This window comes from Solanum lycopersicum, chromosome 8 (genome assembly GCF_036512215.1).
Source record: "Solanum lycopersicum chromosome 8, SLM_r2.1".
Classification (NCBI taxonomy): domain Eukaryota; kingdom Viridiplantae; phylum Streptophyta; class Magnoliopsida; order Solanales; family Solanaceae; genus Solanum; species Solanum lycopersicum.
The window spans coordinates 50,313,999-50,341,516 of record NC_090807.1 but is presented as its reverse complement, the minus strand read 5'-3'; positions in this window follow the sequence as shown (position 1 = coordinate 50,341,516).

Below are 27,518 nucleotides of genomic sequence, written 5' to 3'. Positions count from 1 at the left end.
CACATTTAAAAGAGGAGGAAACTATGATTTTCAAAAAGAGTTTTGAGCAATTTGAGTAACATCTATTTTAAGAGAAAGATTTTGAATAAAAATCTCAAACCACATAAAAGGTTATGTTTTTAAACATATGAGCTAGTATATTTGGGGAGTAGTATTGAACACCGATACGAGGACTATTTCAGATAACTCAAGTCTCCATAAACCGTATAGATATTATGGTAGAAAGGATCATACTTTTAAGATGAATCCTTAGTGCTTTTTATCATAGACTAGTGGATCCACTTAGGTAAGAATTCTACATAACGATAAAGTATAGGACACTTCTGACAGCGTAGGCAAGACATTGTATCATCACTTAGTGTCATAGTAATGATTGTCGATTAGAGAAACTCCCACAGATTTAAATTGTACTTTTATATACACATTGAGTATTATTTTATTTTTCGATACATTGAGTTGACATTTACAGTTTTCAAACTTTCCATAAGTATTGCATCTTTTACTATTGTTTTATCCTGAGTATCATGATTTGAGTCTTTCGAGTTGAGTATCTTAATTTGATCAATGCTTCATTATGTCGAGTACCTTATTGTTGATTTGAGTTGAGTAAATTAAAAAGATTTAAGTATATTTCCTTTTTATCAAGTTCAAGCTTATGTTATGCTTTCGAGTTTCCCTTACATTATCGGACATTCAACTTGTTGAGTCATTTGGCTTGCATCCTTTCATGATGAAGATACAAGTATTCAGGGCCATCAATAGGATCTTCGTTGCTACCACATGGAGTTGTAGTTAGCTAGGGTGTGCCTCTTTTTTTTCGGAGGATTTCATTTATTTTTCAGTTTTGTTAGGATGTCCTGGGTCTTGCTGACTTCCATCTTTCTCAATTAGAGGCTTTATAGATAGACAATAGAGTTTCATAAATCTTTATTTATTTTGTTGAATGTTTTAAAGACTTAAGTTGCCTATTTGGGGCGAGTTGAGTATATTTGATTTGAAGTTTTGTATTTAAATTTGATGAATTTTTATTTCAGTTTTTAAGCTTTGTATGTTTGAGTTAGTGTTTCTCTTATAGTCATGTAGGATGAGGGTTCGCTTGGGGTTTCAGTTTTTAATTGTATGTTTGAGTTAGTCTTCCTCTTATAGTCATCTAGGATGAGGGTTCGCTTGGGGACCAACAATGGTTCTCGAGTGTCGGCCACATCAAGGGTATAGGCTCCCATCATGACAATACCCTTCCATTCATTAAGACTTGTAATTCTAACATAAGTGATACTAAATCAGTATCATATATTGTATTGGTATCGTTAAGGTTGATGATTTCGCCTGATTGATACTACATTAGTGTGTGTGTGTGTGTGTGTGTGTGTGTGTGTGTGTGTGTATTGTATTGATATCATTAAGGTTTTTCGTACATATATTTCTCATTAGTCAATGATATTATAAAAATATATGTATATTATTGTAGTATCATTAAAGTTTCTTGTTCAAAAATTACTTATTAGTCAGTAAAACTATAACAGTACATGTATATTGTTGTGGTATTATTAAGGCATCTTGTTTAGAAATTACTCATTAGTCAACGATACTATAAAAGTATATGTATATTATTATAGTATCATTAAGTTTTCTTGTTCAGAAATTACTCATTAGTAAATAATACTACAAGAGTATATGTACATTGCTATGGTATCATTAATGTTTCTTGTTCAAAAATTACTCATTAATCAATAATACTATAAGAGTGTGTGTACATATAAATTAGTATCAATTAAGAGAAATTATCAATGTTAATGATATGAATACATTATATGATACTGATTCAATAATAATTAACTGAATTCTTTTTTCTTTTTTTGGGTGTGGGGGGGGGAGTGTATAAGATATAAATGTAAAGGGGTATATGTTTGTAATTATTTTGCTTTTATAGGATACTTGATTAGTTTTCCAAATCTAAATTGCCATAGCCCAATATATAGTATGCAATGTTTATCAACTGTATAATATATGTGTATGTGTCAAAGTTAATTAATTATAAGAAAAATTACATGGTTAAGCAAACATATATTAGTAATCAGTTATCATAGAGCTATCATTTTAGTTAATTACCACTTGTGATCATAATTCAGTAATAATTATGTGGGTTGAGATTTCGAGTTTGTATAATTCATAATTTGTATAACTTTTGTATAATATAATTTGTATAATTGTTTAAAATTCTAATGTTTGTGTTTGTATAAATTTAATATTTCGAGTTTATCCAAAATAGCTCAATTATACAAACATATCTGTGATCCAAACGGGACAATTTAAACTCTAACTACATCTCGTAAATATGCAAATTATTGCTCTAGAGCACAATTAAGTGTATTATAGTGGCTACTTGCAAAAATTCACCCAAAATGTCATGTGCTAAACCATTCATATTAGTGATAATATCCTTGAACAAATTCATATTAATGATATTGTCCTTGAACAAATAAATAATCTCTTATCTTCGGATCATTTAAAAATGTTTAGGAAGACCGTTTTTCCAAAAAAAAATGGAACAATTGAATTTATAAAAATAATTTTAGGGTGCATGAGTTATTTTATGATATTGTGAATGAAGTAAGTTACGTTAATAATAAAATGTATAATGAATTTAAAAGATGAAGATAATTAAGCATGTGTATTGATGAATCCTAAGGATTGGGCTTTGGTGGCCAAAAGTACTATATGTTCGAAATGATTTAATTATTGTGAAGCTAAGAGATAGAGCATGCATAGACTAGTATGTTTTTGAAATTATTAAAATTTTATTGGATAAATTTATACTAAATTTTGAATATATGCATGTTGGTGTAATCATTTAAAATTTATTGAATATAAATTTATAAAGTGATTCGAATTATATTAAATTCATGAATATATAAATCCAAATAAATATAATGAATTAATATAATTGAGTTGAATATTTAAGTTCAATAAATATGGACTTACTTAAAACCTAAATTAAGGAAAAATAACTTAAATACAACTTTAAGTTTCATATTGTCTACTTTTTCCTACTTTTTTAAAAATTACTTAAATCCCTTTTTTCGTTTATAATTGTAATCCAACTGATATATAGTCCTCTCTTTCCTCACTACACGTTTCACAACTCCCGATGTCATGCCTTATTTTTCTCCATAACTACACTCAATTATCTTTTCAGTTATAATGAATATCCATATTGATTTTCAAATTTTTTCTCTCTCCATCAAACAAATTTCAAACATCAGTGTTCACTTTTGAATTTCAGTTTTCGAAATCTTTCCTTCTGAAATCGTCCTCTTCTTTGATATATCGTCTTCTTCTTACTCTCTTCGAAAGTTTAGAATTTTTTCACTTTGATTTTTAGTTGTATTCATCATTTTGTTGTCTCACAAAGATGGATCATGATATAAATTCAAAAATATATTATTTCTGATGACAAAGATTGGCAGAAAACAGAAAAAACATTTGCATGATTCTTTGAAATCGAGGAAGGAGACTAACCAAGATGTTCCAGAATCCTCTAAATTTAATGTTGCAAAAAGAACATTAAAAAGGAAAAAAAGATTAGCAACCGTTATTTTCAGACCCCCATTGCTTAGGGTATGTCTTTTTATTCTTCCTTAAAAGTGTTTTAGAGTTATTGTACGTTTTATACATATCGATTTTAAATCTAATGATACATGAATTAATTGTTTTAGAGTTGTTTAGTAGTTTTGGATTAAAAACTACATGCAAAAATCTTAAATTAGTTTAATACATATCGATTTTATATTTAGTGTATGTGTTGAAAAACCTTTTATTTTATATGTTTATCTAAAATAATATATCATGAAAATATTTTTATCAAATTTAACCAAAAAAATAGTTGATGTGTTAGTCAGTGATACATTCTGTATATTGTATCATGTATTGTATAATGTATCATGTCTTGTAATAAGTAAAAGGAATCCCATCGTGTAACTAACATTCATGTATCATACAGATGGAATATGGTTACATATATTAGTCAATTAAAATTAGTATATCAAAATTTTTGTGTTATGTATCATTAGTTATTGTATAGGCAGTTGAAATTTGGTATCCTTTTATGTTATTTGTGTATCAGAATGTTTGTGTTATGTATCAGAATGTTGTGTTAGCAGTTGAAACTTGGTAACCTTAAAGTTATTTTTGTGTGTATATTTAATATCATTACAAATTTTTTTTTTAATTACAGCCAATCAAGTAACAAGATAAAAGAGATACCAACACATCCAACAAGGTTTGTTGTCTATTTTAACAACAATTTTCTGAAGGATTTTGAAGAGTCTATAGGGGAGCATATATTTCAACTGTTTAGGGCTACAATAGTTGGATCATTTTTAGATATTCCTAAATGTAATTTTCAAGGCCAAATCACTAAGTGTTTACTGTAGTTAGAGTTGGAACACGGCAACTCTAATGTGTGGCATATTAGACATACAAATGGGTGTATCCTGAAATTCGATATAAATGAATTTGTAATAATTACTTGACTTAAAGTCAAAGGCAATATCAAAGATTTTTAATATCCAGAATCAACTCCTACTGTGTTATTCCAAAAGTTTTATCCCAATGCAGTGAATAGTTTTAGCAAGAATTATCTAGTTCAACGATTTAAGATGGGCAAATGAGAGAACAATCGAGATACACTCGAAATGTCCATATTGTACTTTATTCATACATTCGTCTTGGCTCAAACTGATAATACATCTATATCTACTGTCTATTTTCTAATAGTTGAAGATGGTAGATATCGAGATTATCCTTGGGGACAGATTTCGTTCTCAAAGCTCATCAATTCACTTGGACAAGATTTCGATATTAGCAAAAAGTTATATCAATTATATGGACTGCCTTATGCATTTAACGTATGGATATTCGAATGTGCATCCCAATTAAATTTTGAAATTGTTGTCAAAGAACGTAATGTCATCCCAAGAATGTGTAATTGGAGTGTTCTGTCTAATAAGACAAAGTTTGAAATGCTTATGTCTAGCATTTTGTAAGAGGTAACACTGAATCATTTTTTAGATTTGTGAAAGTTAAAGGTTGCAAGTTTGTATTTTTAAATTTCATTATTTTCTGTGTTGTGATACATCATGTCGTGTCTTAATTATTTTCTGTTTTATTCCAGAATGCATGTTCAAACTTTGTCCCAAAAACGGAGGAACTTGAAGTTTTTAACTTAGTTGAAGTATCACATGCTCATCTTTCTTCACCCCCTTATTAGATATAAATCTCAATGTAGTAAAATCGAATGACGAAGATAATTTTGATGATTTCTCCACCAAACCTCCCAAACAGTTATTAAGGAGATCTTCTAGAGTGTCTGATACATCTCCTCCACCACCCCCAAAAAGAAGAAAAAATATGGATAAACATAAAACAAAGGTTTCAGAACCCAGTCAGCCTGATCAATCAAATGTATATCCGACCCCGGTTGCTTATGTACATGTTTCTATTCTAGACGTGCCTTCGACCCCGGCTGCTGACGTACATAGTTCTGCAGATTCTCAGAAAGTCAACTATGTAATTTCAGATATTGAAGAGTTGAAAGATCATTTGAAAAATTACATAAATTAATAGTTTTGATATTTTTACTCAAATGTAATTTATATTTATCCTAAATGTATTTATAATTCATAGCTTAACAAAACAATTGAGGAACTGTTATATTGATAAAAGAAAATCACTCCCAGTTGATGCAATCTCGACGCTAGGAAAACATCAATATTTACACTAAATCAAGCACATTTCAGTTTGAGAAACAACCATCTCCACCAATACGGATTGATCTTGCTGATATGAATGGTGTAGCTGAGGATGATGTTTGTGTTTCTAATAACAAACATCAAGTCACTGACGATGCGGGGGATGTAGCTGAGGATGGTGTTGGTATTTCCGTTAACAAGGGTGAACATCAAGTCACTGACGTTGCAGTGGATGTAGCTGATGATGATGTTGGTGTTTCTATTAATGAGAGTGGACAACTAGTCAATGTTAATCCAAAGGTATGTTTGTGATACATTATCTATAATTTGTCATTAAGTCACTGTTATGTATCATGCACACCTAGACACTATTATGTATCATGCACATCTAGTTACTGTTATACATCATGTAATCTAAAGTTAAGTTGCTTAATTTAATATTATATCTCATTCAACACATATATATATTTATATTTTATATTCATTATCATGTTAAACAATGTATCAGCAAAAAATATATTAACACTTTTGACCATCCAAAATTTAAATATAAATTGATCATACTATCAGTAACAAACAACTAATGAAGGATGTTAGAACTCAACGATCCTAACAAGGTATCAGTTCCTACACATCAAAGTAAGCATGTTGATACCAAAGCCAATGATCCTAACAATGTATCAGTTCCTATAAATTTATACATTATAATGTTTGTTGATACACTATCATTTTTTATATATATGATACATTGTTTAATGATTATACATCTGATACATAAAACCTGCCTATATTCAGGATGGTGAAGCACATCAATTGCATAAAGATTTAAATGAAACTATCATGGATCAAGATGGTGTTGACACGGTTCAACACACCACCCCTCACGTTTTGCCCGAAAAAACAACAATGAAAACATCAGTAGATTTTTCAATTATGTTTTATGATACAAACTTTTATTACATACAAATTTACTAAAAAATTATTATATCATATTATATAGGATTCTTCCACATCAACAATAATTTCACCATCAACTCAAGCAGCAATATATGCACTTATCAAAGATCTAAAAAAAAAGATCCTATTACTACTAGATCATTGTTGTTTACAGTTCACAGATTTTAACCAGCAGCTAGTACTTGTTGACTGATAGTCAATTACCCACTGATATTCCAATAGCCGAGATTGAAATTAAAAGTGATTCAATTAATTCTGCGCCTAGAAACAGAATGTCTTCGAGAAATATTCAATCTTCATATTATACTTCTTTTGGTTCAAGTGAAAACGGAAAAGAGAAATTGAAGGATGTTGCTCATTTCTATTTCCCATTTGAAGGATGAGGAATTACAGATCAAGTTTCGTCGAAACTTATTGATGATTATATGAAGTGGTTATCAAGGGTGCTTTTCAAAAATCATGACAATAAGTAAGTCTTATGCTATATTTTGCAAAAATTTGGTTAATTTATTTTAATCATAACTAATTCATAATACAAATGTATGTTTATGATACATTGTCCATAATTTATCATTAAGTCACTGTTATGTATTATGCACATCTAGTCACTGTTATGTATCATTTATGTAGGAACCCATCTGACGACAAATATAGATCAAAATCGTTTCTTAAGGATATAAGATTATAGACTTTGTTGTTGATTTTCAAATGAATAAGAATTGGTTCTATACCATGTCACAGCCAAATAAATGTTGGACTGATGACGTAAAGTTCTTAAACTAATTATCAAATGTGTATCAGATATATATATATATATATATATATATATATATATATATATATATATATATATATATATATATATATATATATATATATATATATATATATATATATATTTGTATAACATGATACATAATATTCTGATGAAATTTAATGTATCACGTACAAAACTTATATTATACAATAGAACCTTTTTTCAACAGATATATTCAATTGAAGTATCAAAATACTAAATCAGTAAAATTTATGATCATCATTTAATGTACCAATTATATCATTATATCTTGTTTAGAAGCATATAATTTATGATTTTGTTTATCATTTTTTGTATATCACATTAATGTGATTTTTTACTACCTTCGTAAAAAATCAAAACTCGGCAGCATGGATCAATACAGATATACAAAAGCCCACTGCTTCTTCATGTCACATGTGAAAAATTGCTATGATAGGTATTACATGGATAATGATGATGATAGCCTTAGTACCCAAGAATATGTTGATTGCGCTTCAGTTGAGGTCTACATCCCGATTAACTATGATCAAGAATTTCATTGGGTGCTAGCGGTTGTTGAATTGAAAAACAGGGTGATAAGAGTGTTTGACTCATGAATATGCTCAAGGAAAAACAATTCCGCACGAGATAAAAATGTTGTCTAATATTCTTCCTTCTTACTTACTGGACGGTGGATTCTTTGAAAAAACTAAGCGAACAAACTTTGGTGATTGTAATGCGTACAAGGATAACATTAGCGGTTCACTTTTGAAGCCTCAAGTAACTTTCATGGTTGAATTTGCACAAGACATTGTACCACGGAAAAGTGATAGCCTGTAAGTATTCTGATTTTCTAGTCTGGTAATCCTTATATTTTTTGTTCTTGCTTTTTTCATAAATTAGTTATGCAAAATTGTGATATGTGTTTTGTTTTCTGCAAAGTTTATTGCTTTATATGGTTTTCTTGATTGGTATGTTGTTTGTTTCCCATGTTAATGTTGGAATTTGGTTGAATTATTTGTATGTATCTAAATTGATTATAAGAATTTATGTTTGTGTTAGTTATTCATGTCACTTACATCTATTTGTTTGTTTATGATGAGTTGATGACTTTTTCCTGTAAAGTTTGCTCTGCTTAAGTGGTTCCTCTGCTGATAAGGCGTATATTTGAAGTTCCAATATTTTTTTCAAAAAAAAATTTCATTTATTTGTTTTCCCATATTTTTTACTGTCAGTGGTTGAAATTTAGTTGCATAATTCGTCAATACTGGATGTGTTTGGTAGCCTGTAAGTATTCTATTTTTTATTATTTTTAATCATGTTTCATTTAAGTTTTTAATTTCTATTCTACATTTTTGTAGAGACTATGTGTTATATGTTGTTGCATTTGCGGAGTATCTCAATGTCCAAATCGAAGTATCATTTGTTGATATTCATCCTGAATACCTACGACAAAGATATGGAGACTTGTTGTGGAGTTATGGCAACGAGAAGGCTAAATGTGGACACACTAGTGAGAATGATGATCCACCAAAATCTAAGGGCATAGTCACACCACCACCAGAAGAAGATCTAGTTCACATAGAGTAGTATCTTTGAATAAACAATGTTTAATGTTATCTTTCTTGTTTTGTCAAATTCCCTAAAGCTTTATTTGTCTTGATACATTATGGAACAAGTATTTCTACTTATCAAAATTTAAATTTCAAACATATTATGGCGTAACGTAAAGAAAAAGTGCAGTAAGAATAATATTAATCAGATACAGTTAGTAATAAATAGTTTTTTTAAAACTAAAATATACATGATACCTTAATTATAATGAATATTATAGTTTTGCTAAATCCAATAATTTTGTAAAATAGTTATTTAATTTATGTATCAAATAAATCATCACACATGATACTTAATATGTATAACATGATACATGATTTATAGTCGTTGTAAATTATACAGTAACCTTAACAAGTGTTTTTGAATTAAATGTACATGATACATTAGCTAACGCACATAATACATTAGTGTTAGGTTACCCAATAATCTATTTTTGTAAAAAATAAAGTTATCTCATAGTGTAACATAAGAATTAAAAAATTTATTTAACAAAAGAAATATTGAAACAAATGTATTTTTCAACACAAATCATAACAAAGTATTTATAATTTAAAGTGCAACTTAAAATTTATTTTAAGACAAGTTATTAATAAGTTCCTTTTACCACACCAACAGTGATTAAATAGCAAATGTAATCAATACTTAAAATGATAATTGTTTACGTGAAAATTATTCAACAAAAATATTAATGTCTTGGAATCATTACGAATATTTCACTTCTCTTTTTGGGAAGAAAGTACAAGTTCTTCTGTTGTTACCTTCTTATCCATATTTTCCACAACAATTTGTATTCACAGTAATCTTTTCATCTGCATTATTTTTTCTTCTTTTCCTTGGTCGTTCAGATAATCGTCTGTATCTAGGTGGATACACAGTTTCAGCTACCACATTCTTAGGAGCTGACCAATCTGCCTTATCTGGCATTGATACCGTTGGAATCTCATATGTTTTGTCAATGCATCAGCCTTGTAGTAATCAAAGCAATATGGATGCATATCTTTAACATTCTTTTCTTTCAAAACAGCGATTGCATGTGCTCAAGGTATTTCATCTAGTTGAAGTCTTTCTCAAGAACATACTTTTCACTCTGGACAAACAATGTATCTTCTTCCAGCTTCATAAACCAATAAAATAAATTCAAAGGATGGAACAACTTGCGTACATTTAAAAACTTCAAATATATATTACTTCCTAAATCATGTTTAAACTGTTGAATGATACAATGAACTAGATACATATAAGATGAAATAATATATAATGATACATACCTTCATCTTTGAACTTTTAGCCACGTTTATAATCAACACCTCTTCAAGTTTTCCCCTAATGTTTCCTTCGTATATGAAGTTATTTCTCTGTTCTTGCAACGCCAAGAACTAAATAGAATTTTAACTTCTTCCAAAATTCGAATATAGTCAATTGTCGTGCTTCGACAAGACAACCATTAATACATTCCGCAATGTTGGAGGTCATCATTCTACCTCCATTTACTGTTGCATGAACTCTTGATCACTTCTCATACCCTGCATCCTCAAGGTACTCCTTAACTCTGTGATCAACTCTATCAACCTTAGCCATCAACTTTTCAAAATCTTCCTTTCTGTATGCCTTGGCCATAGAGTAGAATAGATCACTTAGTGTCATTCTGCTCCTCTTGAAGTTTCCACAGACATTCTTTCAAAGATGTCATATTCATGCATAATGAGGTACATTTGGAAACACAATCCTTACACTCTTCATAATACTCTCATTTCTATCTGATACAACATACATATCTTTTCACTCCCCAAATGCATTTTTGAATTGTTCGGAAAACCTATCCACAAACAGTCGTTTTCTATGTCAACAACACCATATACCAATGGAAATATGCAACCTGATTACAGAGACACATTATATCATTTGAAATGTAACCTGTACAAACACATCACAACTACAAAAATACATACATGCTCCACTCAGATGTGCACCATCGACAACAACTATTGGCTTGCATTAATCGAACCCCCTAATGAATGGTCTTAAGGCTACGAACAGATACATAAATTCATCTTTCTCACTCTTCTACATTTTTATATAAGAATTTGGATACATGGTATTTAACATGTGTATGTATCGCAGCAACCGACTATATCCTGGAGATGGTTATCCCCTAATCATTGCTAGTGCACGTTCTTTAGTACGTCGTGCCTGCTGGAAAGATATAAATTCATTTATGGTTGACCAATTTGGGAGCAGTAACTCCACTTACAAATTTGACTATTGCTTGGACTTTGGTTAATACCCTCTCCCTCATCGGACACGTATGTCCACAACAAGCTTCTAATTATGAAAACATCAAATTTTTCCTGCAGGAAGTCATAGTCCAACCACATTCGTCCGAAAAGCATGTGAACACATAGTTGTGTACATTTTTTAGCATATTAATACATATAGCAGTTATATCATATAATATATACAAAAATAATGTTTAAAGTAGTCAAATAATGACTTACACGAATGTATCAACTATTTTCGAAGAAAATTATTTATACACGTATCACAATTTTTTTGTAATGTATCAACTTTATGATTGTTGAAATTACTAAAGTCCTTAATATATCAGCAGTAGTATATTAAAGTATCAATAGAGTTAATTCAATGTATCAGCAATATTAACAAACTAATGAATCATATATTAAAACTAATTTAACTCAAAGTATCAATGAACTAATACTACATGACTGTTTCGATAAAAATCATTAATGTTTCAATAACACTATCTTAACAACCATATTCACTTAATGTATCAGGAAATACTCTATATACCAAAATTCATTTTCAACATCTAAAAAAAATATAATCACATGCTTTATCTAATGTATCAGTCATTAAATCACACTAATTGTATCAGCATTTATAGATCTACAAATTTCAAACACTATCATACCTTTGTTTATCAAATCTCTTTACTTTGCAATTGAAGTTGTTCTTTATATTATATTTCACCATTACATCTAGAAGTGTTGCTTTATCCTATATATCTAACCTGTTTTCAACTCTACACTTTTTGAATCGATTATAAAATTTGTAACTTCAAATTCTGTATTATCAAAGGAATCATATATTCTGGATTCAACCATCACCAGAGCTTGTGTATCCTGTGTTGTGCCTTCGACACATGTAATTTCTCCACATGTTCCATCAAATTTATGTATAGTACCTCCAACATTTTCAATTGTCTCACTGCATAATGGATACATTGCAAATCTTGGCTCTTTTTTTCACTTCTAAATATAGCTTAACACACATATCGTTCTTAAACTTCATTGGAAACGAGTTACCTTCTACGATGTAACGAATTTCAATGTTTTTCCTTGATACATCAATATTCAACTAGACTGCAATTGCTGCTTTGAGATTTGAAAAATGAAATTGAATCTCCAACACCAATTCTATCGCTTTTGTAACTTTCATACTACACTTCGCTGACCCAAATTCCCGAATGCCTAGTAAAATTGATGTATTCATTATGTATTAGCCAAAATAACAGAAATTTAATTCATATTTCTATCTTTTTAAATATATATTCATAAAATTTTCTTCAATGTAGATGATATAATCTTGAATTTTGAAATCCGTAATGTGTGATTCAATTACCTACTGAAATATGGAGTGTTTATGGTCAGTTAACTATAACTTAAGCTAATTTAAATAACCGAATTGATTATTTTGTTTTCCCCCTTTTTTATCTCAACGATTATTTAATTAATGTGTATCAGTTGGTAGCCATGTATTAAACACTGGCCTTTTTAAGGGATTTTCCGTAAATTGTAAAATAGTCGGGACAGGCTGCAACTATTATGTTATACTGTGGGATTCCTTTGATTTTGACCTAAATTAATTGATTTGGGCTATATGGATAACCCAATTTGTTAAACCCATTTTCATCCCATTCTAGAGGTCATCTTGGCGCCACGTGGGCGAATGATGTGGCATGCCAAGTTAAATAAGAAACTAGTAGAATCATTACATGTGTCAAAGATGACAAGCTCACTCCATAAATTCCATACGTCATGTAACTTAAATCTGATTGGCTGAAGGAAATCTTGTTCCAATAGCAACTCCCCTATTCTTAAACTATAAATAGAGGTCCTCATAATTCAGAAAAGAGACATAAAATTCTAAACAAGAAGCTGGAGAAAAATTCGTGGTACAAACGCCTTAAAATTCTCTATAACTACAAGTTTAAGAATTCAAGCATTCAAGTTTAAGAACGATCAAAAACAAGACAACTGAATTCAAGAAGAGCTCGAAGCCCTTGAATTCAAGGAAAAGTCAAAATCAAGAGAAATTTCAAGTTTAAATTCAAGATCAAGTTCAACACAAATACAAGATCAAGCTCAAGATCTCTTGGGTTTATATTTGAAAATGTGAATTCATAGAAATCATAGAGATTTCAACAGTCGCACTTTGAAATAATAAATATGATTGTTGCTATAATCTTTGTTCTTGATCATTGTTTTCTCGATGTGAATTTTATTGTCTATTGTTGATCAAGTCAACTTTTTGGTTTATAAAGTTCGATCAAGTCACATTTTTTTATTGTTAGTTATCAATCATAAATTTTTTTCTCAACAAATTTGTTGGCATTACTTTTTCGGTTATTGATTTTCTCTAACAAAATATTTATTTATTTTATTGCTTTGAAATTTCATCAAAATACACATTTTTTTCTAGTTTGAAAGTAATTTTCAATAAGAAAATGTTTATTTTAGTGTTTGTATGCAGTGATTTTGATTCACTTGATTATCTTCCTTTAAGTACAATATCCTTGGTAGTCAGCTCTGGATTATGAATCTAATCGAATTATGATATAAAAATCATTGTTCAACAAATATATATGTAAATAATTTTCTTATTGTATAGAACAGTATAAAATATGGTATTAATATTTTAGCTTAGTCCATCATTTTAAAACTAATTAGTGTATATCACTATTATAGAAATGATTTTAATATTGAGGAATCAAAATAAATGTTATTTGGTGTATGGCATGGGTATGTAAACAAGTTCCAACATATTAAGGAAAATTCATAAATTTCCCCCTAAACTTGTACCCAAAAGTCATTTACACGCTTTAATTAATGGTGCGACCTATTACACACCTTAAGTAAATAAATGTATATTTAATTCCCCCTTTCGTCACCCAATCCAGGACATTATGCATCGTGTGAGAACCACTCACCTCCTATTGAAGCCATGTAATAAAAGACCTCAACCTCATTCATTTGACCCAAACCCTTTTGTTTCCTAGGTCCATGTATTTTACCCCCCCCCCCCCCCCGTTTCCTTTCTCTAAGAACACCAAAACCTAATCATAAAACCTTATCGTAAATCTCATCTACAAATCCTAATTTTTTCTTAATATTTCTTCGATTCTATAGTGTTTTTGAAGCATCCTTGTAATTTTAATCATCTAATCAAGTTTTCAGTGTCATATTTAAACAATGTTGGTGTGTTATCGATCTAGGCGTTCATCATTTGGTGAAATCAAATCGGTGGTTACTAGGGTTTGGTGATTACAATCGAGGCGTTCATCATTCATACGTTGTTATCGTCTCCATCTCTCAAAGGTAAGTCATACATCTTTAGGGTTACTTTATAGTTCCTACTTTTTAGCTTAGATGTTGATGTAGATAGGTTATGTTATTTTGAATTGAGAGGTTGTTTGAAAGAGTTGGGTAAGAACCTGGACAACGTATGTGTGTTGTATGTGAAACTTCCTAGAAGTACTGCTATATTAGAAATAAAATCTAACTATGAGACTACTTTGACTGTTTAAGCCATGGAGATATTTTGGAGTGTTTTGTGTGTCACTTTGTTTCTGATCCAGTTTTGGTCCCACCTTCATTGGTATATGGGGAAAGTGAAGTAGGTGAGGGAGCATCACAAAGCACAGGGCCTAATGCATCTTTTGATGGTGAATTAGAACCAACAATGCCCTTGCACATGCCAATTTACATACATCTTCTCCTGTCCACTCTTTCGCAGCTCCAAATACTCCTCCTTATGCTCATCAAACTCTAACCCCTATCCATCCTTCTAATGATTCAACCTTTGAACCGGTTTATCTTTTCTCTGATCCAATTCCTAACCCTATCCATTCTTCTAATGACCAAGATTCAGATAGAGAATCATTACATGGGGGGAATTTAATGGGAGTGATGTATATAATGATTAAGAAGTTTTAGGGAGGAAAAGAGTGAAAAAATAAAGGAAAAGAGGAGAAAGAGATTCATTGCCTCCTGATCATGTCAAGTTAGGAACAGAGAAAAAAAAGTCCGAATGCTGGGAATGATGAATCTACAGTTGGTAATAGAAACAGTTTAGAAGGCAAGCTAGCTAGTGATGAACCTTATTATCCATTAGATGAAGTTGCTAGTTTTGAAACAGATCAAGATGATGCAAGAGAGGAGGTTTAACAAAGAGGAAGCAAGTGACGCCAAGAAGGAGAAAGAAGGTGAATAAAGTTGTATTTGATGCATCTTCACAGAAAATAGTGTGAGAATTGGGTCTTGTATTTGAAAGTATTGATGAATAAAGATCTGTTATTAGCAAATATGTCGTTGTTGAACATGTTGCAATTGAAATGCATATTAATGAACCAACAAAAGTAAGGGTTATGTGTATAGTTGGTTGTCCTTGGATTTTATTTGCTATCTTTGATTCTAGGATAAACAATTTTGTTGTAAAGACATACAATTCAGTTCACAAATGTGATCCTACTAATAGGAACAAGCTTTGTAATAGCAAGTTCTTATCTAGTCACCATAGTGAAAGGATAAAGGAACAAACGTACATTAGAATCTTTGAGCTTCAAGGGCTTATTAAAAAAGAATTGGATTTATATGCTGGAAGAACAGTGTGTAGGAGAGCAAAAAAACAAAGTATTACAGGAAGCTAATGGGTAACCATTGATACGCTCAAACTTACTTCTCAAAAAAGAAGTAAAGCGGTCGTGTCAAGTAAATAGCCCAGCTAGTGAGGTCGGGATCGTTCCCACGAGGAAACTAGTTTAGACGTAACTTCAATCTATTATTACTATTGTTCAGTCAATTACTTCCTTGGAAAGCATAAAATGATAAAAAGGGGGTTTCTATTCCTAAATAAATGAAAATAACTAGCGAAATAAAAGGAGACAACTAACAGCTTCGAATGTTGGGGTTTAATCAATTAATCAAAGTAACTAGGGTTTACGTGTTCCCCACAGGTTCGTAACTTGATAAGTCTAACTATAACAATTTTTTCCTAGTATCTTGAATGCAAAGTGATAAGTTATGTATTTCTAAATCCTTGGTCCGGCATCTAGAAAATTTCATTCCGCACCTTGGTCTGGCTACGTGTGTTTCTATCCTAACCCTTACCTTTACCTCATATTAAGCATCGTATTCGATATTTGACTAAGTTATTACCTCGTACCAATAAATACTAGCCTATTAAATAGTATACACTAAATCTATGTTGATAATTCTTTTCCTATTATCTACCTCCTTGGTCCAGCAAGTAGCATTAAGGCGAATTCTAACGTTGGTCATCCGTTAAAAAGACTTCTATGCGAAAAAATTATCAATACATGCAAAACACTATTCTAGAATTGATATTTTAGTTAGGTTTTACCTCATTATTTGCCTATGGTTCCCACAACCCTAGTTATGGAGTTTAGTTACTCATAGTCATAATCACAATATTCAAATATATGGTATAAGAATTAATGTACTTACTTCAATGAGAAAAAGTAAAATCCGAAAGTTCGCTTGATTAATCAAAAAAAATCACCAACAATCAATTCAAAGAATCTCAAAATAATCAAGAATCTAAAAATAATCAAGGGCCTAACCAAATAATCCAGAGTCTAACCTAATATTCCTGAGTCTAATTAATAATCCCCAGTCCAACCTCAAAAACGAGGTTTTTTCAAACTATTTATAGAAAATAAAACCTAATTAAACAAGGACTCTATTTGCAAGAAATCTGTCAAAACACGGCTGGGTCGACGGACCTCGCGACGGATCGTCGTGGTCACGACGGGCCGTCATGAATTCCGTCGTCCCATACTTGTGCAATTTCTTCTAATGCTCTCTTCATTACCCTCGATGGCAGGTATGACGGATCGTCAGAGGCACAACGGTCCGTCGAGGGTCTCCGTTCCAAAACACTTAAACTTTTGGAATATGGGTACTAGGACTACTTCTCTGATCTTCATGACGAACCTGCAGGACGGACCGTCATGGATACGACGGTCCGTCACGCTTTCCGTAACCCCACACTTGGTCAGACTTTCCCATCTTCCTTCAGCAGCTGCACTACGCTGACACCTACGGACCATCACGAGCATGACGGATCGTCACAAGCTCCGTAGGTGGTCTCTTCTGCATTTCTTCGCTCAAAAACCTCCGCATTCATCTTTGGACAGATTTCCTGCAAATAAGGAGAAACTTATATAAAAATTAGAACAAAAAGGCTTTTGACCACACTAAACTTAAGGAAAAAGTATTAATAATACCGTGAAACCACGGTATATCAACACCCTCAACTTAAATTCGTTGTTTGTCCTCAAGCGACGCACTATGACTCAATACAAAATCTTGTACAATAGTATCCATGTTTTATCCTTTGAAATCATTTGGATATCAATCCCGGTTAATCTCATCATATTTATGCATGCTATCACTATTAGGCTTGAATTATGTGGAATCAGACCATGACACAGACTAACCATGCACTAACACCTATCCTCTTCAATTTCTCACCGACGTGCTAATATTTTCGGTACTGCAACTAGTGTCCTCACTTCGAAACAAAATCCTCATTTTTCACACAATAATTTCAGTTTGAGTACAAGGATTACTTTTCAACACTCACTCTTAGAACAAATTCACACTCATTCATAACTATTGCCATAAGCTTGCCCTTATTTTCACTGCTTTAAGTTCGCTATACAACCCTTAGGATCACGATAGGACTTTCTTGCTTGTAACATACGCTCAGGGTAAGGTAGGGTATATTTAGGTATACTTTAGTGACTTTTTGCCCTCCTTGACATATCGGCTAAACATACCATTTTCAATCATTTTATTTTTCCCAGTTTCCCATATTCTTTCACTTTGCTATTTTCCCTTTTTTCTTCATTTGTGTAAGTGACTCTCTTATTTTCTTGCTTGTATTTCTTGAAAAAAAAATTATTTATTTTTTTTACTTTTCTTTCAACTAATTCTTTAGTCACTTCACTTTTGTTCTTTCTCTCTCTTTGTTCTTTCAACCCAACTTTCCAGAGCATTCCTCATAATAGCCACCCTCAAATCATGGTTTTGCCATGAGTCAAAGTACACAATACCCAAAGTTGGTTCAGGGCCATAAAAAGGTTGTTTACTGCATTAGCCACCCTCAACTTATGCTTTTGGCATAAGCTGAGGTGCACATGTCCAAGGAGGGACCAGGGCCAACACATTATTCCCAGAAAAGATCAGTTGGGGTGAAAAGGAAAGGTCTAATTTAAGCTCAAATCATTTGGATCAAAGAAGGATAAATTTCATTTGGTTTTCTTTTATTTAGGCTAAAAATGGGCTATATTGAATAAGGGCATATGATCCTTTCCTAATTGTCTGTTACAGCTTACTTTTAGCAGGACTAACCAGGCAAGTTCTAGATCAGTACAAATAGTGGACTATTCAAATCTTCCTCACACTCACTTGACATCTCATCACTCTACCAGATTATCAGACACCTAGTTCGAATTTAAGACTTAGGGTCATGCAGTGGTGTACCTCTATGTCATGCTTAGAGCCACACATTTATCAATTACTATGCCTAGTCATGCATCATTTTCCATTTTATCAAGATATCACTTTAGCCATCATGCTCCAAAATTAAACTATGTACACAAGATATAGACATGTCGGTTTAACAGAAAAAGTAATCAGTCTCTTGGGGGAAAAGAACACAGGCAAGAAAACCCTAAAAGAGGATAGTGAATTGGGCTACTCAGACTTCACCGTAGCACTCACTTTCCATTTACCCCACCCCCAACAAAAAGATATGCAATTGTCCCCAATGCATAAAAAAAATTGAAATACAAGAATGGTAGGTCAAGCAAACCTTTGGCGCAGAGCGCCAACAATCAGCACGGACCGTTGTGATTATGACGGTCCGTCATCGATATGCATCATGGGACACTTAAAAAAATGGAGACCCTTAAGAGAGGGGTCTCTGACCATCATGACGGTTATGCAGGACAAACCGTCGAGAGTATGACGGTCCATCATAGATGTCCGTTGGAGGACACTTAGAAAATGTGAGAGACCCTTAGAAATAGGGTCTCTGACAACCAGAACGGTTGTGCAGAATGGACCGTCTAGAGAACGACGTTCCGTCGCATGTGTCCGTTGGTGACGGTTGCAGAGTGATTTTCTGCAGAATTTCCTGGTGATGTGCCTGCAAATTTAAAACCCATCAGTAGAAAATGCTACCATTACTAGAAAGAAAGAAAAAAAACTATAAGTATTGGGTTGCCTCCCAACAAGCGCCTGATTTAACGTCGCAGCACGATTGATAACACTTGATTACTCATCCTTCATCAAGATGGTATGCCTCTATCACTTCATTCACCGATGCAGTATGCCCAAAATAGAGTTTTATTCGTTCTCTATTCACCTTAAACCGCACTCCCTCCTTGGTTTTTAACTCAACTGCTCCATGAGGGAATACTTGGGTAATCAATTAAGGGTCGGTCCGTTTGGACTTGAGCTTGTCCGGAAGACAAGGCAACCCAAAACTGTCTAAAAGCACCAAATCCTCAACCATAAACTCTTGTTTTGCATTTTTTTGTTCATTCTCCCTCTTCATCTTTTCTTTGTGGGATATGGCGGATACCGATTGGAGCTCACCACTCTGCCTCATGGTCTTACAAATGTTGAAGGTCACTTCTTCATTGTTCAACCGAAATTTTATCTGCCCTTTTTCCATATCAACTAAGGCTCTACCTGTATCAAGGAATGGCCTCCCAAGAATAATAGGCACTTCAAAATCGACTTCACAATCAAGAATAACAAAATCTGCCAGAAATATGAATGACACCACTTTTACTAGCACATCATGGAGTATCCGTATAGGCCTTTTCACTGTTCGATCAGCCATCAGTAGCCGCATCGCAGTAAGTTTTGGGTTACCCAAACCCAACTTCTTGCAAATCGAGAGGGGCATGAGATTTATGCTTGCCCCCAGATCACATAATGCTTTCACAAAATGTAATGACCTGACTGTACAAGGAATAGTGAACGCACCCGGATCTTCTTTCTTTTGTACGAGAGATCTTGTAGCAATAGCACTACAATGCTGCATTCTATCATCATCCTCGAAAGTGACCGATCTTTTCTTTGTAACCAGATCTTTCATAAACTTGGCATAACCGGGCATTTGCTCTAGAGCTTCTACCAAAGGGACATTGATAGAAAGTTGCTTCAGTATTGTTATAAAACGCTGATATTTACCATCCTCTGTCTTTTTCACTAATCTCTGAGGGAGGGTGGTGGTGGTCTAGGCATGGGAATTACCTTCATAGGGACTTCTGCATCTTTTTCAGTGCTCTCTTCTGCTTCACCACTACCCTTTACCACCTTTTCCTCATTAGACGACATAGGTAGGTCAATGGTTTACTTACCACCCCGAGTAGTGATTGTCATTCAGTGTGCATCATTTTTCGGATTTTGGACAGTGTTGCTAGGAAGAGTGCCCTGTGACCGTGTGTTCACAGTCGCAGATAATTGGGCCATTTGCAACTCGATTTGCTTAATCGATATTGCATAAGTATCGACTTTTTTTCCAATACCTGCTAAATCACACCTTAACTCTTTAATGTGCTCATCACTAGCATCGAACCTCCTTATAATTTTGTGAAACATATCCTCAACTCATGCCATACTATCTCCACCATCCCTAGGAGTAACTTCACGATTTTGAGGAGGCATATAGGGCCCATTCTTATCATTTCTGTTACCGTAGTTACCCCTATTGAAGTTGTTGTCGCACTTGCAGTTTCCATCTCGGACACAATGACCCTCACGGTTATAGTTACCACAGATCCGACCTTGGTTCCCTTGACCTTGGCGCCAATTATCCTGATTTGAGCCTAGGGCGCTCGGTAGAAAACCCCCCATCTGCTCATTTACTGAGTAGGAGTCCTCCGCATAATAGCATTCATCATTAGGAGGTAGTGGTTTAGGCAAGTAGTTAACTGCATTTATCTTTTATGCACCTCAGTGACATGTTAGTACCAACCAAGCTCAGTTCTCATCTGAGTCATTTCTTCACGAATCTCATCAGTGGCTGGGTTGTGAGTGGACTGTACTGCGAAGGTATTTCTCCCGGTATCTGACTTCCAAGTACTCCAAGCTTTATTATTTCGAGAAATTTTCTCTAATTTTTCAGCAATCTCAGCATAAGGACACTCCCCATAAGACCTGCTATAGTGTCCAACAACGCTTTATTATTATCATCATGTCCCCGATAGAAGTATTCCTTCAGTGACTCATCATCTACACAGTGATTTGGGACGCTTCTCAAGAACGAGGTGAATCTATCCCAAGAACTACTAACTAACTCTCCTGGTAGTGCCACAAAGTTTTTCACTCTGTCTTTGTGGTTTAGTTTCGTGGAGACCGGATAGTAGCGTGCTAAGAAAACACCTCTTAGTTGGTTCCAAGTGAAAATTGAGTTGTAAGAGAGCTCAGTGAACCATATAGCAGCCTCTCCCTTCAGTGAGAGAGGAAACACTCTAACCCCTATTACATCCAAGTCCAAGTCAGGCCTCCCTACACAGCTTTTATACACTGCCCTTACCTTAGCTATATGGGCATGTGGATCCTTAGAAGGTAGCCCTGAAAACAAACCTCTGGCAGTGAGAATTTGCATCAGGCTACTAGTTGCCACGAAGGTGTGGCCTGGTGGTAGAGGAGGCTAGACAAGTTGCCCATCAGAGTCTGCTATGTTGTCATAGCCTCTGTAGTATGCTTGGGGCCGTGTAGAGGGATTTTGTCCCCTCTGTTGGTGTTCACCCGGAGCATCGGGTAACAACTGACCATGAACATCAACCAGAGCTGGGATGTTCTGGTTTGGATCATCATCATTAATTCCCAAGTTTCTAGTCATGTTGCGTAGTGTACTCTCTAATTCGTGATCGTGGGGAAACAAGCGTTCTATTCCTCTCCGTATATTTGGCATACAAGGAGGGTGGTTCTGCACGAATCAAAAACAATAAAACAAAGTAAAATCAAGAAAATATCAACTAAACTATAGTAATAAGTTTAAGTTAATCTAAAAGCTACTTTCCCCGGCAGCGGCGCCAAAATTTGATACGCTCCAACTTACTTCTCAAATAAGAAGTAAAGCGGTCGTGTCAAGTAAATAACCCAACTAGTGAGGTCGGGATCGTTCCCACGAGGAAAATAGTTTAGACTTAACTTCAATCTATTATTACTATTGTTCAGTCAATTACTTCCTTGGAAAGCATAAAATGATAAAATAAAAAAGGTTTCTATTCTTAATAAATGAAAATAACTAGCGAAATAAAAGGAGACAACTAACAGCTTCGAATGTTGGAGTTTAATCAATTAATCAAAGTAACTAGGGTTTACGTGTTCCCCACAGGTTCATAACTTCATAAGTCTAACTATAAAAATTCTTTCCTAGTATCTTGAATGCAAAGTGATAAGTTATGTATTTCTACATCCTTGGTCCGGTATCTAGAAAATTTCACTTCGCACCTTGGTCTCTCTACGTGTGTTGCTATCCTAACCCTTATCTTTACCTTATATTAAGCATCATATTCGATATTTGACTAAGTTATTACCTCGTACCAATCAATACTAGCCTATTAGATAGTATACACTAAATCTATGTTGATAATTCTTTTCCTATAATCTACCTCCTTGGTCCGGAAAGTAGCATTAAGGCGAGTTCTAACGTTGTCCATCCGTTAAAAAGACTTCTATGCAAAAGAATTATCAATACATACAAGACACTATTCCAGAATTGTTATTTTAGTTAGGTTTTACCTCATTATTTGCCTATTGTTCCGACAACCCTAGTTATGGAGTTTAGTTACCCATAGTCATAATCATAATATTCAAATATATGGTATAAGAATTCATGTACTTACATAAATGAGAAAGAGTAAAATCCGAAAGTTCGCTTGATTAATCAACAAAAATCACCAACAATCAATTCAAAGAATCTCAAAATAATCAAGAATCTAACAATAATCAAGGGCCTAACCAAATAATCCAGAGTCTAACCTAATATTCCCGAGTCTAACTAATAATCCCCAGTCTAACCTCAAAAATGAGGTTTTTCGAACTATTTATAGAAAAATAAAAACCTAATTAAACAAGGACTCTCTTTGCTGGAAATCTATCAAAACGCGGTTGGGTTGACGGACCTCGCGACGGATCATCGTGGTCATGACGGGCTCTCATGGATTCGGTCGTCCCATACTTGTGCAATTTTTTCTGCTGCTCTCTTTATTACCCTCGACGGCAGGTATGACGGATCGTTAGAGGCACAACGGTCCGTCACGCTTTTCGTAACCCCACACTTGGTGAGACTTCCTCATCTTCCTTCAGCAGCTACACTACGCCGACACCTACGGACCGTCACGAGCATGACGGGTCGTCACAAGCTCCGTAGGTGGTCTCTTCTGCATTTCTTCACTCAAAAACCTCCGCATTCATCTTTGGACAGATTTCCTGCAAATAAGGAGAAACTTATGTAAAAATTAGCATAAAAGGCTTTTGGACACACTAAACTTAAGGAAAAAGTATTAATAATACCGTGAAACCACGGTATAAGAATATCAACCATGTTCTTGAGTTTGGGCGAATTTTGAACTACAAAGATGAATTGTTAAGAACTAATCCAGGTAGTACATGTGTAGTCAAGCTTTTTGAGGAAACATTTAAAAACGATAGAAAAATGAAAAAGGCTTCTACATATGTTTTTGATGCAATGAAGAAGTCTTTATTGGTTGTTGTTTATAAGGATGGGAATAATCAAATATTGTTACTGGCTTGGGAATCAGTTGAAGTTGAAAATAAGTTTATTTGGGCTTGGTTTGTCAAACTTATAAAGGAAGATCTTCAGTTAAGAGATGGTACAGACATCACGGTCATATCAGATATGCAAAAGGCTAGAATATTTATTGGTTTTATTTATTTATTTCATGTCTTGAATTTATTTATGAATGATCTAGTTTCTTAGGGTCTGTTTGTCCATAAATTTCCCAAATAATATTTGGGGGGGGGGGGGGATTGGCAAATAGTGTTTGTCCATATAATTTGTCGTTATTTGAAAAATACCCCAAATTCCTAAATACTAGTTTTTTTCTAGTATTTGGGCAAAATATCATTATTTGGAATCTTTTGAAAATTAAAATTTTATACCAAACGTTTATCTTTTATAAAAACACCTTCTATTTGTTTACGTTGTATTACATATTTTTTTACGTGAACACCAAAGTAGTGATAAAATATTTAGTGACTATGAAAGTGTTGATATGATTGTTGATGAAAATGATGAAAAACGAATCAAGGTAATAAAGTTATGTGCTTTTTTACTTCATGATGTTTGTTGAACTCACTCCAAACTATCACATTGTTCTAATGTCATGGGCACTACTTGTTATTTGTTGCACCAAAGATTCAATTGACTTGTAATACAAACTTATGGTTAGTTTTAATAGTTACTAAAACTTATAGATATAAATCATATTTTTCTAAAAAAGTGAAATATATTTCCTAAATAATATTTGTCAAATTTTTTTTTAAATTTATGGCAAACACTGCTTAGTTTCATAACTTAAATTTCTTATATAGGGTCTTGAAATTTCCATACTTGATATTTGCCGAATGTTAGAGCGTAGAATGTGTGCTAGACACTTTCTTACTAATTTACCACAGAGATGGATAGGTATTGAGAGAGAAATATTTCTGAATGTGTGCAAGATCTACTTTTGAGGCTGAGTAAAAGATAACATTAGTTTTTATATAAAAAAAAGTTGGATAATAACATAGTTGATCACCTGTTATATTATAATCATGAAAGATGGAGCAAGCTTTACTTCAGTTTTACCTTAAAATGTGATGTTGTAGACAAAAACGTGGTTTAATGTTTCAACTCATGGATATTAGAAACAAGGCATAAGACTGTAATCACAATACTTGAAGAAATTAGGGTGAAAATGATGAAAAGAATAAGGCAGGTGAGATAGTTTTGTAATTTTTGGATTTATGACATTTCTCCAGTGGCAGTTAAGGTTCTATAGGAAAACATAGCTAAGTCTAAGAAATGCAGCATTGAATGGAATTCAGATGCAGGGTATATGGTACTTCATGGATAATACAAACGTGTTGTAGATATTCAAAGGCAAACGTTTAGTTGTAGAGAATGAATGTTCAAAGGCATACCATGTCCTCATGTAATAGTTGTTCTTCATCATAGAATATTGGACCCAATCAATTACATTTGTCATTGGTATAACATAGAAACGTACATGAAGACATACACCTACTTCATTCAAACCATTATGAATCTAAAAAAGTGGGCAGAATCACAATACATCTTTGCGATACGACCTAATATTAGGAAGATGCTAGGAAGAACTGGCAAGAAAATGAAGAAAGAGCAAGGTAAAACTATAATGGCTCGCTAGGTCGTTTCGAAAACTATGACTATTTTGGTTTTTTGCAAAAAAATTTAAAAGGTTTATTTTAACTATTCGGTAACTACGAGTACCTAGTTGAGGAAACATTTATTAAATAAGTAATGTAGACAATAGGTTAGTGGGGTTTCACGGTTAATATAATCTTGTTTGGAAAAAAGAAGAAAACAAGAAATCAGCGTGCAAAGTTTGGTGGCAATGTCATAGAGAAAGTCGACTCCTAGAGATAAGAAAATCTTAACAAATTTTTCATTCATGTGGGTACACATTAAATTGCTTCGTATATGAGTATTTCTATTATATTATTAGGTATGGAATGTTGAATTGTTGGTTTCATGAGTATAGTATCAGCATAGATGAGTGAGAATTATGGAATTATTTTTGGGATTTGGATCATTGATCCTTGTGAAAATCGATAGTGTAGTTGTCGTAAATTATGGAAATCGGGAAAACATTTGGGGTCATATTGAGGGGGCATTAATGAAAAAAAATTGTGTTTATGAGGGTCGTCACTAGTCAAATTCAATTGTTAATAATAAAACATTAAGTTACAGTAATGTAGGAATGTGTATATTTATAGGTGAAGTTATACCAAGTGTAGTAGAGATTTTCTTAAGGTCAAGAAATTATTTGAATTTGGGATAGTTACATGGCTAGGACGTTTGTTTCCTAGAGTTATTAGGAGAATGAGGGTCTATAGTTGGATGCCAATCATTAGGCAATCATATGCCAATGATTGGCAATTTGCAGAATAGTTTAAGGAAAAGAATGGCCACGTTCTAGTGTTTTATCAATGAATGGAAATTAGTTCTTATTTTATTCATTTACAAAATTAATACACTAGTTTTTAATATATTGAGATGGGTAATTAATTATTAGGTGTATATTATATGATTCAACCTTGTTGGAGGGATTAAAGTTAAATTCTTGGCTTGAAATTTAGCAATATGAATCTTTAACATAGAAAATATATCAAGAATGGGAGCTTGATTAGAGATATGAGTGAGTTTTGGAGTTTAGGTTAGACATATAACAAATTTAGTACCTATGAAGTCGCTTACTTACGAATATTGCACAATTGGTAGATTGGGAACGTTCCGAAGCTTTGCAAAAAGAAAAGAAAAAATCTTGAAAATTGGTGACGAGGTTCGACATTTAAGGTATGTTAAGACTTTTAGACTTTTTGAAGAATGTTTTTCTAATTAAAGATTAGAATGAAAATATAAAAAGGGGTAAGGGTGAAAGATGGGGGTCTTGTATTAATGGTGTGACGAACATTGGTACGAGTACCGGTGTTATAAAATAGAAAGTTACTACTATAGAATGCGGATTGTAATTTGAAAATTCCCAAAGCATATGGGCATTAGCTGATATATTATTGACTTGAAATTATTGTGTGATTGTGTTTTCTTTATTACACCCGTATAGTTGTGATAATTGAGGTGGTTATGTATTATGTTGATATTGATTAAGTGAGATGCAGCATCATCCCCTTATATTGAAATAATATTGTATACATGCATTGACATGATATTGGGTATAAGTTGGGTACGTGGAGATCGTCCGTGCTGGAGATGGTGAGATGTTAAGATTGTAATTTGGGCACGTGGAGACCGTCCGTGCGAAAATTGTTTGATATTATGATAGTGCGTTGAGATCGTTCGCACAG